The 16192-nt window shown below is 50.6% G+C and overlaps 1 protein-coding gene across 23 annotated transcripts in view; it reads right to left on the reverse strand.

Annotated features, from left to right (window-relative positions):
• Positions 1-16192, reverse strand: part of IQSEC1 (IQ motif and Sec7 domain ArfGEF 1) — a 388374-nt gene that overhangs the window by 97822 nt on the left and 274360 nt on the right. For 3 of the 23 annotated variants that reach the window (XM_074033032.1, XM_074033033.1, XM_045384716.3), the window contains exon 1: positions 1407-1472. The exons of the other annotated variants lie outside the window; for them this stretch is intronic. The gene's annotated coding sequence lies outside the window, so the exon portion shown is untranslated. Of the gene's footprint in view, positions 1-1406; positions 1473-16192 lie in introns of those variants that run through there. 23 annotated transcript variants of the gene reach the window in all.

Consider the following 16192-nt stretch of genomic DNA (forward strand, 5'->3'; position numbering starts at 1 on the left):
CTGGGCATGCTCAGAGCAACACTCACAAAGCTGACCAGGCAGAGCCGACTGCTGTCCTTGTGAGCCTCATCTCCTGGACAGGGCCAGGGGGAAGGGACACCCACTGTCACCTTTCTGCTCCCTTTACTCCAGGAACAGATCAGCTGTGACAGTTGAGAGCTTGGCAATTTAAAGTGACAACTGCCTGACAGAAACATGGGAGGGGAAGTTCCCCAGGACTCTTAGGGGTGGGGAGAAACTTGACTCACCTCTGCCAACCCACCCTGCCCGCTTAGAGCCCAAGGGCAGGTGGTTTTGTAGCGGCAGGTAAGGGGGGGTGTCCCACACTCTAAGACCCTGGCCCAGGAGTGTCCCATCCTCAGCTGGCAGGTGGGACAGGTTTCCAACAACAACCCCCATTACACCTCATCCCCCTGCTGCCTCCTGCCCCCTATGGGTCAGGGTCCAGAGGTCGCCAAGGCTGTTCTGGTCCCCAAGACTGCTCCCTAAGCCAACTCTCCTGGGGGTCTGACCGGGAGAGCTCCCTCCACCCCAAGACTGAGAACCAGTCTCTTCCCCACGTGGTAATGGCAGGAGGGGCTGCCCAAGGTCACACGGGGTTGGGAGACAGGGACAGGGCCAGGTTGGACCCAGCCCTCCAGCCCTGCCAAAGCTTTTTCCTCCCTCCCAAAGCGCGTCCTTGTGGCTCCCAGCGAATTCCTGAGATGCCTCAACCTCCCGCCCGCGGCTCGGGACCCTGGACGCGGTGGCGGGATTTCTCCGCCTGGAGGCAGCAGCGGTGGTGGGGGCGGGGTGGGGGTGGGGAAGAGAAGCAGGGTAGTGCGGAGTCGGGGTCTGGGGAATGCTTGCCCTGTGACCCTCGGGGTCTGGATTCACGCACCCTCGCTTCGGGGAGGCAACCAACTGCATTGATGCGGAGATGGAGCACCCCACCCCCCACCCGTCCCCCAAGATCGCGCCTTTAGCGTTCTCAAGGCTTCGGGATAAGCCATCTGCATAGCCGCGGAGGTTGGGGCTTCTGCGTCCTCACCACTCCAGTCCCAGAGAGCGACACCGCAGAGCCCAGCTCAGAAAGCGCTGGCGCGCCCTGGCCCCCATTCCCGTGAGCTTGGCGGCCGCTGATCCCCAATCCCACAACCCGGTGCGAAGCCCGGTGCGGGCTTCGCAACTGCGGCCTCGCAACCCCCTCCTGAGCCCCGCTCCGCGAAGCTCGCCGCGATCCCCGCGCGCCCCAGCTTCCCGAGAGCCACCCGCGCGTCGGTGTAACCGCGGCCTTGGGGGCGGAGCTGCCGCCCAGGCCTCCCCGCGGAGGGCATTCCCGGCTGCAGCCCCAGCGACCCCCGCCCGGGGCCCCGCACCGCACCGCACCGGCCGCCGCGCGCGTCCCCCGCCGGCCCGCCTCCTACCTCGCGGGTCCGCCCGCAGCCGCCGAGCGCGCGCCGTCCCCGCGGCGGGCGCGGCCCCAGCGCGTCGGGTGGCCGGGCGCGGGGGGGCGGGGGCGGGCGCTCGGGAGCCAAAGCCGGAGCCCGATCCCAATGCCGCCGGCGGGGCGGCCTCCCAGCGCGCCGCCCTCCTGCCCGCCCCACCGCCCGTGCGCCGTGACCTTGGCGGGTGGCCTCGCCGCGCCTAGCCTCAGTTTCCCCCCTCGGAAGGTGTGTGTGCGTGCGCGGCTGTGCTGGGGGGCGGGGAGGACGGTGCCGCCCCGGCCGCCGACGTCACCCGAGCCTGGGCGAGTGGAGGGCGCTCAGGTCGGTGCAGCCGCTTTTGCGGATGGACCCGGAGAGCGGGATACGCAGAGTCCAGGCGCGGAGCAGGGGGCACTGCGACCCCCGGCATTTCCCTCAGACCACTCCAGATCCCCAATAAACAGCGAGCAAACGCACCTCAGGCCAAGTCCCCCGGGTCCTCCCAGGGAGAGCTGCAGCCTCGGCCAACAACGCCCCACCCCCGCCGCCGTCCCCAGTTCTCAGATGGGAACACTGAGGCCCAGAGCAGGGAAGCCACTGGCCCAGAGGCACACAGCTGCACCATGCTCCTCTGCGTCCCCTCCAAGACACGCGCTCCTGACTGTTTGGGGACGGGGTGGGGACCTGGGTCTGCCGGTGCCGCCCCCATCCCGCAGCCGACCTCGACTTGGATGCTGGGACGGGCCCTGGTGGTCTGGCGACTGTTACAGAGAATGGGGTGCGCACAATCGGAAGGGAGCCCAAAGACGGGGAAGAAGTGGCGCAGATAGCAGAGGCTGGGCCTGGAAGGGATAGGGGCGGGAGCGCGCCCGCAGGAGTGCACCTAAGGAGAAAGCGAGGACGCACGAGTGCCCTGCTGGGCGGGTCGCAGAGCAGAGGTGCTCCGGCAGCCCTGAACGCCGGGCCGGGAGCGGCGGCCTCTCCCGGGCAGCCGGAACCCCGCCGGTCTGGACCACGGGCGTCAGGCTGCGGGCTGCGATTGGGATGAGGCGCCCCCTGGTGCCTGGAGGCGGCGAGACCGGAGACCGGAGGGACGGGGCAGCCAGGGCCCAGCCAGAGAAGCTGGGCGAGTGATGTCATGAATCAGGAGACCTGGCTCTGTGGGTCCTGCCACCAGGGGCTGTGTGACCTCCGGCAAGACGTTTCCCCCTCTGGACTTCTGGGAGGAAAGGACAGAAGGAGGGACCCTGGTTTTTACCTCTGACATCTCATGACCCTGGACATCCGGGCCAGGTAAGAGTGGGCAAATGGATCCAGAAAGGCACAGGTGGATCAGAAGTGAGATGTAGGCACTGTTCAGCACTGGAGGAGGATTATTCATTTACTTGAGGCAGAAACTAGTATCTCAATTTTACAGACAAGGACACTGAGGCAGAGAGGTAAAGTCATCTGCCCACATTCACACAGCTGCTAAGGAGTGACCTGGGATTTGAACACCCACCTGCGAAGCTGTAGAGTCTAAGCAGTGTGCCTGACTGCCCCACTCGCCACTCTTGCAGAATTTATTGAGCATCTAAGTTGTCCCTAGAATGCCCAAGGCACTGGTGACAGAGACGAATAAGGAATGGCCCAGCTCCTGGTGGGTCTTCCTGCCTGGTGGCAAGAGCCCATGGCTTCTTATCAGTGCTCACAGCCAACTGGACAGTGGATCCCCTGGGGATGGGCTTGTGGGCTGAAATGTGAGTCCCATCCCCACTGCATATTCTACCCTTCCATATTATTGGAGGTTTAAACAATATTTTTAAGGGCTAGGCGTGGTGGCTCATGCCTGTAATTCCAGTGCTTTGGGAGGCTGAGGTGGAAGGATCACTTGAAGCCAAGAGTTTGAGGCTAGCCTGGGCAACATAGTGAGACTCCATCTCAAAAATAAATTAACCAGACATGGTAATGCACACCTGTGGTTCCAGCTACTCGGGAGGCTCAGGCAAGAGGAATGCTTAAGCCCAGGAGTTCAAGGTTATTGCGAGCTATCAGTGCACCACTGCACTCCAGCCTGGGTGACAGAGCAAGCCTTTTCTCTTAAAAACACTTTTTTTTTTTTTTTAAGGGCAGTTAAGGGAAGATAAGATGCTTATAGTTTTAATAGTTTAAAAACACAGTCCCTGAGAAGCCATATTCTTTTGTTATCAGTGCCAGGAGTAGGTCACCTGGCTGGTTGGAAGGCAGGTGAGGAAGTGAGAATGACAAAAGTTTCAGAATCTGATGGACCTGGGCAAGTCCCACGACTTTTCTGAGGCTCATTTGAACTCATCCTTAAAATGGAACTGAAGCTAAAAATTCCCACCCTGTCTTGCTTCAAAGGCTGCTATGAGAATTAACTATGATAATGTGTGGAAAGCCTGCACAAAATGCACTGTGTAAATATTTTCATTCCCAGGAGCCGTGAAGGAAGATGTCGAACATTTAACTGCATATAAATTAAAACTATGTAAATGGAATTAAAATACCATAAACAAAGTAAAAAAGACAAATGGTAAACTGAAAAAAAATGTCTGCAGCACATATGACAGAATTTAATTGAGGAAAATGAGATGAAAGTTAATTTCCCTAATACATAAACAGGCCTTTCAAATTGATAGGAAAAAGATGACTAACTCATTAGGAAAAAGAGCAAAGGATATGAACAAGCAGCTATGGAAAGATCTTCAATCTCACTTGTAATTAAATGTATATTAAAGACATACAAATCAAAGCACAACATGGTTGCCATTTTTTATCTACCAAGTTGGCAAAAACGAGCAAGTTTGCTAATACTTTTGCTGCAAAAGGTGGGAAGAAATGATCACTCTCAAAAATGCTGTAGAGGCCGGGCGCGGTGGCTCACGCCTGTAATCCCAGCACTTTGGGAGGCCGAGGCCTGCGGATCACGAGGTCAGGAGATCGAGACCATCCTGGCTAACACGGTGAAACCCCGTCTCTACTAAAAATGCAAAAAAAATTAGCCGGGCGAGGCGGCGGGCGCCTGTAGTCCCAGCTACTCGGGAGGCTGAGGCAGGAGAATGGCGTGAACCCGGGAGGCGGAGCTTGCAGTGAGCCGAGATCGCGCCATTGCACTCCAGCCTGGGCGACTAAGCGAGACTCTGTCTCAAAAAAAAAAAAAAAAAAAAAAAAGGCCGGGCGCGGTGGCTCACGCCTGTAATCCCAGCACTTTGGGAGGCCGAGGCGGGCGGATCACAAGGTCAGGAGATCGAGACCACGGTGAAACCCCGTCTCTACTAAAAATACAAAAAATTAGCCGGGCGCGGTTGTGGGCGCCTGTAGTCCCAGCTACTCGGGAGGCTGAGGCAGGAGAATGGCGTGAACCCAGGAGGCGGAGCTTGCAGTGAGCCGAGATCGCGCCACTGCACTCCAGCCTGGGCGGCAGAGCGAGACTCTGTCTCAAAAAAAAAAAAAAAAAAAAAAAAAAAAAAAAAAATGCTGTAGAGTGATGTGCCAGATGGTGCAACCAATCGGGAAGGGTATGGCGAAGCTACTATAGCACGCTAATATAAAAATGCAAGGACAGACAACACAGCACTGTGTGTACCAGTAAACAATGAAAGAAAAGAGCCGCCTTCAGTCCAGCAGTAGGAGAGGGAGTAACTTCAATAAGATATCCATTGCTGGGACTTTGTCCTAGGATGGACAGATCTCCAGGTCATATTTCTAGTGAAAAATTCAAGGAACAGAAGACTGTACATCATGATCCCTTTTGTGTACAACTTAAAAGGCTCTCTCTGTAGATGTGTGTGGGAATTTCCTAATTTTCCCAAAGGACACAAACATGCCGAAACAAAGAAACTCTTATTGATGGACACCTTTTGGGAGGACTGAGGGGTGCATGGAATGGATATGTGAGGCGCTTTTACTTTTCATTGTATATTTTTTTGTATTAATTGATTTTTAAAAGGTCAACAGGGGTTATCTGGACACAAGCTCATGGGCCAATTGAAGTTTCTTCTTGACATGTCTTTAATAAACAATCAGGTTTGCAGCACTTAATGATGGGGATACATTCTGAGAAATGTGTCCTTAGGTGATTTCATCATTGTGAAACTTCATAGAGTGGCCTTACACAACCTAGATGGCACAGCCTACTATACACCTAGGCTATATGGTATGGCCTAGTCCTCCTAGGCTACAAAGCTGTTCAGCATGTGACTGTACTGAACACTGCAGGCAACTAGTCACAATTATTCCCTTGGTTTCCTCCATATATAGTTATTCCAAATCAATAAGAAAAAACGTGAACAACTCAAAATGAAAATGTCCAATTAATTTGTCCAGGTAGTAGATATTTGTGTATCTAAACATAACTTAACATAGAAAAGGTACAGTAAAAATATTGTATTATCATCTTATGGGACCACCATCATGTATATGTGGTGTGTCATTGACCAAAATGTCATAATGCACATTACTATAAATGTTTTTAAAGTGAATAAAAATTATTGAAGTATTCTTGTTCCTTAAAGCCTACCAGTGAGGGACTTGTTAAACAGATTATAATTAAGACACATCCATATGATGAAAACCTATGTAGCCATCAAAAAGAATGTGGCAGCTCTAGGGCCAGGCACAGTGGCTCATACCTGTAATTCCAGCACTTTGGGAGGCCAAGGCAGGTGGATCACTTGAGGCTAGGAGTTCAAGACCAGCCTAGGCAATATGGCGAAACCCTATCTCTACTAAAAAATAGAAAAATTAGCTGGGTATGGTGGCATGCGCCTGTAATTCTAGCTACTTAGGAGGCTGAACTGGGAGGATCACCTGAGCCAGGGGAGACTGAGGTTGCACTAAGCCGTGATCACTCCACCGCACTCCAGCCTGGGTGACAGAGTGAGACCCTGCCTCAAAAAACCAAACAACAAAACAAGACGAAAACAACAACAAAAAAGTGGCATTTCTACATGGACTGATACGATAAGGAACAATCCCCAAGATATTTTGGTAGATGCAATAAAGGGTGTAGGGTGTGTTACTTTTTATGTGAGAAAGAGGGAGTAAGCCAGGTGTGGTAACTCTTGCCTGTAATCCCAGCTGCTCAGGACGATGAAGTGGGAGGATCACTTGAGGCCAAGAGTTCAAGAGCAGCCTGGGTTAATGTAGCAAGACTCCCTCTTAAAAAAATTTTTTTAAAATAAAAATAAAAATCTGGTAGTAAAAAAAAGAGGGGGTATAGAATGTCTGCTGGTACCTGCATATGTTGTCTCTGACAAGGATGCTTAAGAAACTGGTACATGGTTTCGCCATGTTACCATGCCCTGGGGAAGGTTCTGGGTGATGACCGCAGGGGAACTGTAGAGACAGTGGGGATGGAGAGCTGCCTGCTACACTTCCTGCTTTGCAGACAGCTAAAAAGTTGGGGGAGGGGGGCAGCATCAAGGCCAAGGCTGATCTCTGGGTAGGTTGAGTGTTTTTGTTTCCCAACATGAAGCTTTGTCCCCCTAGACATCTTCGTGCCCTGGGGGATGGAGTGGAAAGGAGACTGGCTTTTCACTGAAATGTTTCATTTAAGTATGTTTTGCACGTATTACTATATGCATGTGTTACTGTTTGTAAAAGATTATGTTTAAAAGTAATTTCTGAGCGGGGAATTGAGAAGCCTGATTTCTAGAGCCTGCTGTGCCACTCAGGATGACTCCCTATGTGACTTCAGGAAGGCAGGTGTCCCTTCTGAGCCTCAAGGTCCCCTCTATCAAGAAGCATAAGACAAGTGCTAAGACTCCTTACAGCTCTGATGCCATACCAGCTCCAGAGCCTTCTCCCTGGAAGAGCCACCTAGATATGGAATGGCTGCTGGGGAGGTAGGGACTCCCTGTCCTTGGGCTCATGGGAGCAGGGCTGAGGGTAAGCTGCCTTGCATGACTTCTAAAATCCCTGCCAGCTCGGCAGTGTGCTGTTCCTTCTTCATTCTCCCATTCCCAGTGCCCTGCCTGGAAACTCTTAGTTCATATTTCCTCTATTGGTTACCCCTGGCAATGGTCTCGTCTGTCTGGGTTGGAGGTCAGTCCTGTGGTGTGGGGACAGATGACACAGCACTGGCACTCACGTGGGGCGGGGATGTCTAGGGGAACAAAGAGTCATGTTGGGAAACAAAACCACTCACCCCACCCAGAGATTAGCCTTGGCCTCCATCCTGCCCCCCCACTTTATAGCTGTCCACAAAGCAGGAAGTGTAGCAGGCAACTCTCAGTCCCCATTGTCTCTGCAGTTCACCATCGGTCATCACCCAGAACCTTCTGTGACTCCCTACTGCCCACCAAACCAGGTAGACACTCTTCAGGGGACATTCAAGCTCCTGTACTTTCTGGACTCAATTTGTCCCTTCTAGCTCTTCACTCTGTCCATTATTGTCCCTTATCAAAGCAATTTTCAATCATACACATTCAATCCTATCCCTTCCCTGCTCTAAACACTTCTGTAGCTCCTATGACCTGTGTAATAAAGTCCAAGCTCCTTAGGAACTAGCATTGGCCTCCCTGCTCAGCTCTATCTTCAGCTATGTCTCTCAAAATTAGGCTAAACTTTATGCTTTTCAAGCACACTGTACTATTTCATATCAATGAGTATTAGCACATACTATTCCCTTGGTTTCCTCCATATATAAAGAGCTATTCCAAATCAATAAAAAAACATGAACAACTCAAATAAAAATGTCCAATCAATTTGACCAGGTAGTTCAGTGAAAAAGAAATACAAATGGCCTGTAAACATTCAAAAAGATGTACAACCTTACACAGAAACACAAATCATACTGATGAGATTATCATTTTCATCCATCAAATGGGCAAAAATTCCTAGAATGCTCATGTCTCTTTGTATATTAGCTAAAGTCCAAACTTATCCTTTAAATCCAGCTCTAAAAATGTCACCTCCTCTAGACATCATCTTCTTGGCTCCCACAGTGTCCTGTACATCTTGAGAGAGTGGGGCCAGGCACAGAGCAGAAATTCTATAAATGTTAGCTATTATTAATAAAAATAACAGCTACCACACTCTTCTGTGGTCATCAGCTAATGGTTCTGTCCACCTGCCCGGAAGGTTTCTGAAAGCAGGAATGGAGTCTGCTTCATCACTGCTTTTCTAGGACCAACACAGGGCCTGCTGTGCCCACAACACAGAGCTGTGCCCTGTAAGCAGACAGGTGATGGGAACAGGTGAGGTACATGCGGCAGAGGGAAGGCTGGAGTCAGGAGCCGGCCCTCAAAGGCTGCTCTGCTGGGGAGAGTAGGCACTGTGGAGGGGAGGGCTAGAAGGAGGGCCAGGTAGTGGGCACAGCCCCAGGCTTGCAATAAACACAACTTCCATGAACTGGTACCCACTTCGTGTCAGATAGCACTGTGCCAGATACTTTATCCAAACTATCTCTATTCCTGCAGATTCTTTGAGATGGGTGGTGTGTCCTCCATTTTACAGGTGAGAAAACAGAGGCTCAGGAAGGGGGAGTAGCTTACCCACGTGAGTCTTTTTTTTTTTTTTTTCTTTTTGAGACAGAGGCATGTGCTGTCACCCAGGCTGGAGTACAGTGGCTCGACTTTGGCTCACTGCAACCTCTGCCTCCTGGGCTCAAGCAATTCTCCTGCTTCAGGCCTCCCAAGTAGCTGGGATTACAGGTGCTTGCCACAATGCCCAGCTTATTTTTTTTTTTAATTTTTAGTAGAGATGGGGTTTCGCCATGTTGGCCAGGCTGGTCTCGAAGTCCTGGCTTCAAGTGATCCACCCACCTCAGCCTCCCAAAGTGTTGGGATTACAGGCATGAGCCACCATGCCCGATCCTAAGTGAGTTCTTATCATTACCCCACACTGCCTGTGCTGGCTTGTGGGCACTTGATAGATGCATGGGAGGTTGGACATTTCATGCTCCCTATTTGGAACTCTACCCTTCCATCTGAGAAATGGCTCTATATTAGGGGCTTCTCAAATTGAAGAACTGATGGACCTCTAAGAATATGGTTCCTGAGCTCCATCAGGCCCCACTTTAAGAAACACTGCATCCAATGGTAAACACTGCTACACTGGAAGGTCCTGTGATGACCACATGTTCATAAAGAAAAGGCAGCCACGGACATCAGGCAACAGAGCTCAGTTGGTAGAAGGTCGTCCAGATGACCTGGAGCATGCTTTTGTTAAAATGGGGGAGGAGTTTTCGTCTTCACAAAAATGATGTTTAAAAATGTATTGTCTTGGCCTTAGCTGGAATGGTCAAAAATAATAATAAATAATAAAAATTTATTGTCAAATGATTTTTGACAAGGTGCCAAGACAATTCATTGGAAACAATCATTTCTTTAACAAGTAGTGCTGGTTGAGTGCGATGGCTCACTCCTGCAATCCCAGCACGTTAGGAGGCCGAGGTGGGTGGGTCACCTGAGGTCAGGAGTTCCAGACCAGTCTGGCCAACAGGGTGAAAACCCATCGCTACTAAAAATATAAAAATCAGCCAGGCGTGGTGGTGTGCATCTGTAATCTCAGCTACTCGGGAGGCTGAGGCAGGAGAATTGCTTGAACCTGGGGGCAGGGTGAGGGGTGGCAGAGGTTGCAGTGAGCTGAGATCTTGGCACTGCAGTCTAGCCTGGGTGGCAAAACAAGACTCAGTCTGGAAAAAAAGCAAACAAACAACAACAAAAAAACAAGTGCTGAGACAACTGACTATTTATACACAAAAGGATACATTTGGGTCCATGCTTTCCACCATACACAAAAATTAACTCAAATTGATCAAAGACCTAAATGAAAGAGTTAAAACTATAAAACTCTTTTTTTTTTTTTTTTTTTTGAGACGGAGTCTCGCTCTGTGGCCCAGGCTGGAGTGCAGTGGCCGGATCTCAGCTCACTGCAAGCTCCGCCTCCCGGGTTCACGCCATTCTCCTGCCTCAGCCTCCCGAGCAGGTGGGACTACAGGCGCCCGCCACCGCGCCCGGCTAATTTTTTGTATTTTTAGTAGAGACAGGGTTTCACTATGGTCTTGATCTCCTGACCTCATGATCTGCCCGCCTCAGCCTCCCAAAGTGCTGGGATTACAGGCGTGAGCCACCGCGCCCGGCCAAAGCTATAAAACTCTTAAGACAAAAACATAAGAATAAATCTTTGTGACCTTGGGTTATACAGTGATTTCTTAGATACAACACCAAAAGCATAAGTAAGAGAATTAAAAATTCATAAACTGGACTTCATGAAAATTAAAAACTTGCACTTCAAAAGACACCATATCAAGAAAGTGAAAAGATAAGGCTCTGCATAGGCTCATGCCTGTAATCCCAGCACTTTGGGAGGCAGAGGCAGAAGGACTGCCTGAGCCCAGGAGTTCGAGGCTGTAGGGAGCCATGATCACGCCATTGTACTCCAGCCTGAGTGAGTGAGTGAGACCTGATCTCCAAAAAAAAAAAAAGAACTGAGAAACTGAGAAAATTATATAACTGATACTGGAACCTGTATGTAGAGTATGCAAAGAACTCATGACTCAATAACAAGGAGACAATACAATTTTTAAATGGGTAAAAGGTTTGAATACACATTTCATCAAAGGAGACATATGAATGGCCAATGAGCACACGAAAAGATGTTCCACATCAAAGAAATGCAAATCAAAACCACAATGAGATATGACTTCCCACCCACTAGGACAGCTAGAAGCAAAAAGCCAGACAGTAAAAAATGTGGGACAGGATGTGGAGAAATGGAAACCCTCGCACACCACTGGTAAGAATACAAAAAGATGCAGCCACTTTGGAAAACAGTTTGGCCATTTCCTAAAAGGTTAAACAGAGAGTTACTATATGACCCAGCAATTCCACTTCTAGGTATCTACTAAAGAGAAATGAAAACATATGTCCACATCAAATCTTGTATGCAAATATCCATAGTAGTAGTATTTATAATAGCCAAAAAGTAGAAATGACCCACATGTCCATCAACCAGGGAATGGATAAACTACAGTGTATCCATACAATGGAATGTTATTATTCAGCAGTAAAAAGGAATGAAGGGCCAGGCACAGCAGCTCATGCCCAACACTTGGGATGCTGAGGTGGGAGTGTCACATGAGGCCAGGAGTTCAAGACCAGCCTGGGCAACAAAGTGAGACCCTGTCTCTACAAAAAAAAAAAAAAAAAAAAAGGAATGAGGTACTGATACATTCTACAACATGGATGAACCTTGAAAAACCTCACGCTAAGTGAACAAAGCTAGACACAAAAGGACACATGTTGTATGATTCCAAAAGGATATGAAATGCTCAGAAAGACATATCTACGGAGACAAAAAGTAGTTGTTGAGGACTTGGGATGGCACAAGGGAGTGAGGGAAAATGGGTATGTGGTTTATTTTCAGGGTCATGGAAATGATTAGAAATAAAATTGTGGTGATGGTTACAGGATTCTGTAAATATAGTAATAATAATAACCGAATTGTACACTTAAAATGAGTGAATTTCATAGCGTAAAGTATCCCTCAATAAAGCTTTAAGAAAACACGTGATGACTACATGTAACACAAGATCCTAGATTGGGAGGCAAACTTGGTAAAAAGGACATTATTGGGACAACAGGTGAAATGTGACTTTTAAGTTAGTTGTATATGAGATCCTAGTATCATGTCCATGTTAAACTTCCTGAATTTGGCTACTGGACCATGGTTGTTTAAGAGAATGTCCTTGTCCTTAGTAATTATGTGCTGGAACATTATTTAGGGGTGAAAGTTACACGTGGCATGTTTGCAGTGATGTCTCAAATGCTTCTAAGGGGAAAAATGGTTTTTAAGAGAAAGCAAAATTTGGTGGAATGTTATTAGTGGTGAGTTTGGGTTAAAAGTACATGGGAGAATTTTATTTTGTATTATTGTTGTAACTCTTCTTTAAGATTGAAATCACTTCAAAATAACTTACAACTCTTAAAGAATCCACACATTAAAAAAATTATTGTTTGGACCTTGAGGAAATCTATGAACCTTGAATGGAGAAAAAGCCCTGAGCTAGTTGAGAACAGAGTTCCTAGAGAGGGTGCCCCTGCTCATCATGTCTGTTGCACCCCAAAGAGAAGACACAGCCAGAGCCAGAGGGCAGGGTAAGAACACGTGTCTGTATATGCCATAGCTTGCATTCATTCAGTCATTTACCCAACGAATATTTCCTGGGTGCCACCATGTGCAAGGGGAATCGGCTGTGAAGCAGACACAGTCAAATCCCTGCCCTCAGGTGTTGAGATGCAGCTGGGGGTCAGGGTAGCGCTCAGCAGGAGGGAGAACCCAATGTGGAAACCCCTCAGCCAAACCCAGGCCCCAGCCTCCCACCAGATCTGGAGCCTTGGAGGGCAGGGATTTGTGTCTGAATCACCTCTGTGCACTCTCCCTGCCTCCCTCCTCCCTCTCCTTGGATTATAAGGAAGTCAAATTCTGCCTCCACACAGCAAAGAGCTTTTGACCGTTGGGGCCCACAGGCCTCGAGAGGCCCAGAGCGGGGACAGGGCATCTATGCAGGGACACTTTCCACCAGCAAAGCTCAGAACAGAATCAGCAAGAGTGGGTGGGAGGGAGGGGTGGCTGGGGGCTGTCCAGGTGAAGGACTGCAGGGATGGGGGGAAGCAATATCAAGGTGGGAGACTAATTCACCTCCCACCAAAAACCTGGCATCAGGCCAGCCACAGTGCTGGCCACGCAAATATCCACAAGGTAGCCTCTACCTCCACCACTAAGCCCTTGACTCCTGGGGCTGCTCAGGGACTCCAGCTCCTAGAGGTTACACGGATTCCCAAGCTGGGAACCCCTGAATTATTTTAGGGGATCTCTCATCCCATATGTGCAGCTAACACTGCTGGTAGACCAAACAAATACTATGTTTCACACATGAACATCTTTCAAACCAAAATAGAAGCTGCTTTGATAAATAAAATTCACAGACTCCGAAGTCATCTAAAAATTGGTTCTTAACAGCTTCCTGTCATCCTGTAGTTTTTCAGTCTTGGATATTAACCCTTGTGCGTGGGGGGTGTGCATGGCATGGGGGCAGGCGGTGTCTCATAATTTCTGATGATAAACAGGTCTCTTCCCTTTACTGGAAAAGCCCGGGAGTGCAAATGGAGTCCCCATACTTCATGGTGTGGGGGAAGGATCAGAGGATGAGGCTTGTATTGCTGGACCTCAGCTGGAGACTGCAGCCCAGGGCTCCCTGCTCTGCAGGGCTCTGGAAGATGAGGGGATTTGGGGGCCCGCAGTCATGCACTCAGTGTTACTAGCCTGCCTGCCCCCAGCAGACCAGCAGTCCCCTAGGGCAGCAGCTGGGCCAAAGCTGAGTCTCTCGGGAGTCCTGGGCAGTCAGCATGTAGCTGGGTGACCACGGAAGCAGGCAGGCAGGAGGGGCCTGGACAAGGGGACTGACATTCACAGCAGGCTGGGCTGGCTGAGGGCTTTGAGCCCGGCTCTCTACCTGCTAGCTGTGTGGCCACTGGGCACTCAGGATGTGGCTAGGGTGATGGAGACTGAGTTTTTCATTTTGTGAATTTTAATCAGCAAACATTTAAATAGCCACCTATAGCTAGTGGCTACTGTTCTGGGCAGCCTGGCTCTAGAGGCTTTGTAGGGATGGGGAATGGAAATGGCCCTGAAGGTGAGCCAGCCAGCTTAGCTCCCCCTCCCTTCTCAGCAAGGATTTGAGGGTCCCCCTTGCAGGGTGAAGGCCGCAGTGTCTGGACAAGCCTCAGCTCCCTTCCTGGTCCAGCCCAGGCATTTGCACACATCACAGCACACAGAGTGCCACTGCCCGGGGCAGTGCACACAAAACCAGGTACTCTGTCCGATATGAGCAACTTAAGGGCTCTTCAAGGGGAATTTTAAGACAGTAACTTTTTGACTTTGTATATAATGACTAGAGCTTACTCCCCTCACCCCAACCTGTGTGAAATAACAGCCCAGCAAAATCCTAATGATACATACCCTGTGATTGCCGAATATGACCACAAATTCCTCCCATCCTAGTACCCAGGCCTCTCCGAGGTGCGACGTGTCCCGCTCCTCCCACCGGAGCGGGGGGCTACTTCCCCTCTCCTTGGACATACGACTTTCCTTTCAGGAGAAGGTGGCATTGGTGATGGCTGTGCCTCAAGAGGCTTCGCGGCTTCTGGTCCACTCTGGGAGGGCAGCCTCAGATGCCATGTGTAGAAGGTGTGATTGGGGTACATGGAGGGAACTGAAGGGATCCCGATGTCAGAGGCTTGTCTGCCATTGTGGGGGCCATGTGGAGGGAACTAAGGGGACCCCCATGTGAGGAGGTTGGTCTACCACTGTAGTGGGGGCACATGGAGGAGCCCGGGGGCACCTGGAGGGGCCTGAGCTGCCTGGCTGACAGCCAGCATCCACTGGCAGACATGGGAGGGGGCCTTCTTGGAACTTCCAGCCCAGCTGAGCACAGCCAAAGGCAACCAGCACTACTGCCCAGATCTTCCAAACACACCATCATGCAAAATCATAAGTCACCAATGTTTTAAGACACTATGTTCTGTGTAGTTTGTTACACAGCAAAATCTAACTGAAACACATGAGCACACAGCCCCCACTCCAGAGACTGCCAGCTGGTGTTGCAGCTCAGGGCCCACCCACGGCCCCAGGAGGCAGCAGCACACCCTGAAGCACTTCCTGGGCCCAGGGGCAGGGGCATGAGCAGTCTCCATGGGCCGCTGGGGAACTCTACCATTTAAACAGAGCAGAGACCCACATGGAGCCCAGAGACAGGCCGTCTTTGGGATCTGTGCTCTGGGCCGGGCTCTGACTGGCAGAGCCCCTGCAGCCTGGCCTCTCCTGACACGTTTGCAGTCAAAATCACAAAGCCCTGCTACCGGCGGGTATCTCTCTCCCCATTTCATGGATGAGGAAACAGATTCAAGAGCAGGAGACACTTGTCCAAAGTCACTTCTGCTAGGCTTTGTCCTCCTCCAGGACTTTTTGGCCCCCATCCTTGCAGTGGTAGGGGCACCCCTAATTCACAAGAGTGGAGTGCAGGAGAGGAAGCTGGCAGGGGCTGCATGAGACTGTGGGGAGGGAATCACGTGTCTTCATGCAGACAGAGACCAAGGCAGTGCGGGTGGAGGGACAGAGCCCCTAGGAAGAGGGTCAGGGGAGCTGTAGTAAGGACTCTGTCTCCAGCTGGTATGCAGGATCCAGACACAGCGGGTGGGGCTGGCTCCATAAATGGCCTGCCGGCCGTTCTAATCATCCAGAGGACTGAGCTGTGGGCCCAGCTGCCCCTGGGAGGAGGGCAGAGGCCAGCCCGGCTCTCTACCTGCCCCACCCACTGCACTGGTCCACCCTCCATGTCCCTAAGGAAAGCTTGGTTCTAGGTCTCAATTGTGATGCTGTCACTTTCTGGCTGGCAAGGAACTTGTGCGAGTCACGTGGCTTGCCTCAGTTTCCCCTCTGCAAGATAGGGCAGATATTCCTGTTGGACAAGATTTATTGTGAGAATGGAATGACATCATAGTTGGGAACATCCTCATACACACATTAGAGCTTATCACCCATTCTGTACTTGAAAAACATCCCATGTTTCCGTTGCTGACGCTCGAAAGCCTCCACAGGCCACCCACCCCTCCCTTCTGGGTCTATCTGTGGTTTCTGTGCTTGCAGATGAAGCGTAATTCTTGGCTGTTGGAAGTTTGGGGCTGAGTCCAGCCATCCCTCCCTGTCTCTGGGGCCCCACCCGTACCCCGCCCCAGAGTCCAGAGCCCCTAGCACGTCCAGCTTGCCAGTGGAGCCCACCC

The sequence above is a fragment of the Macaca fascicularis genome, chromosome 2, assembly GCF_037993035.2.
Source record: "Macaca fascicularis isolate 582-1 chromosome 2, T2T-MFA8v1.1".
Lineage (NCBI taxonomy): Eukaryota > Metazoa > Chordata > Mammalia > Primates > Cercopithecidae > Macaca > Macaca fascicularis.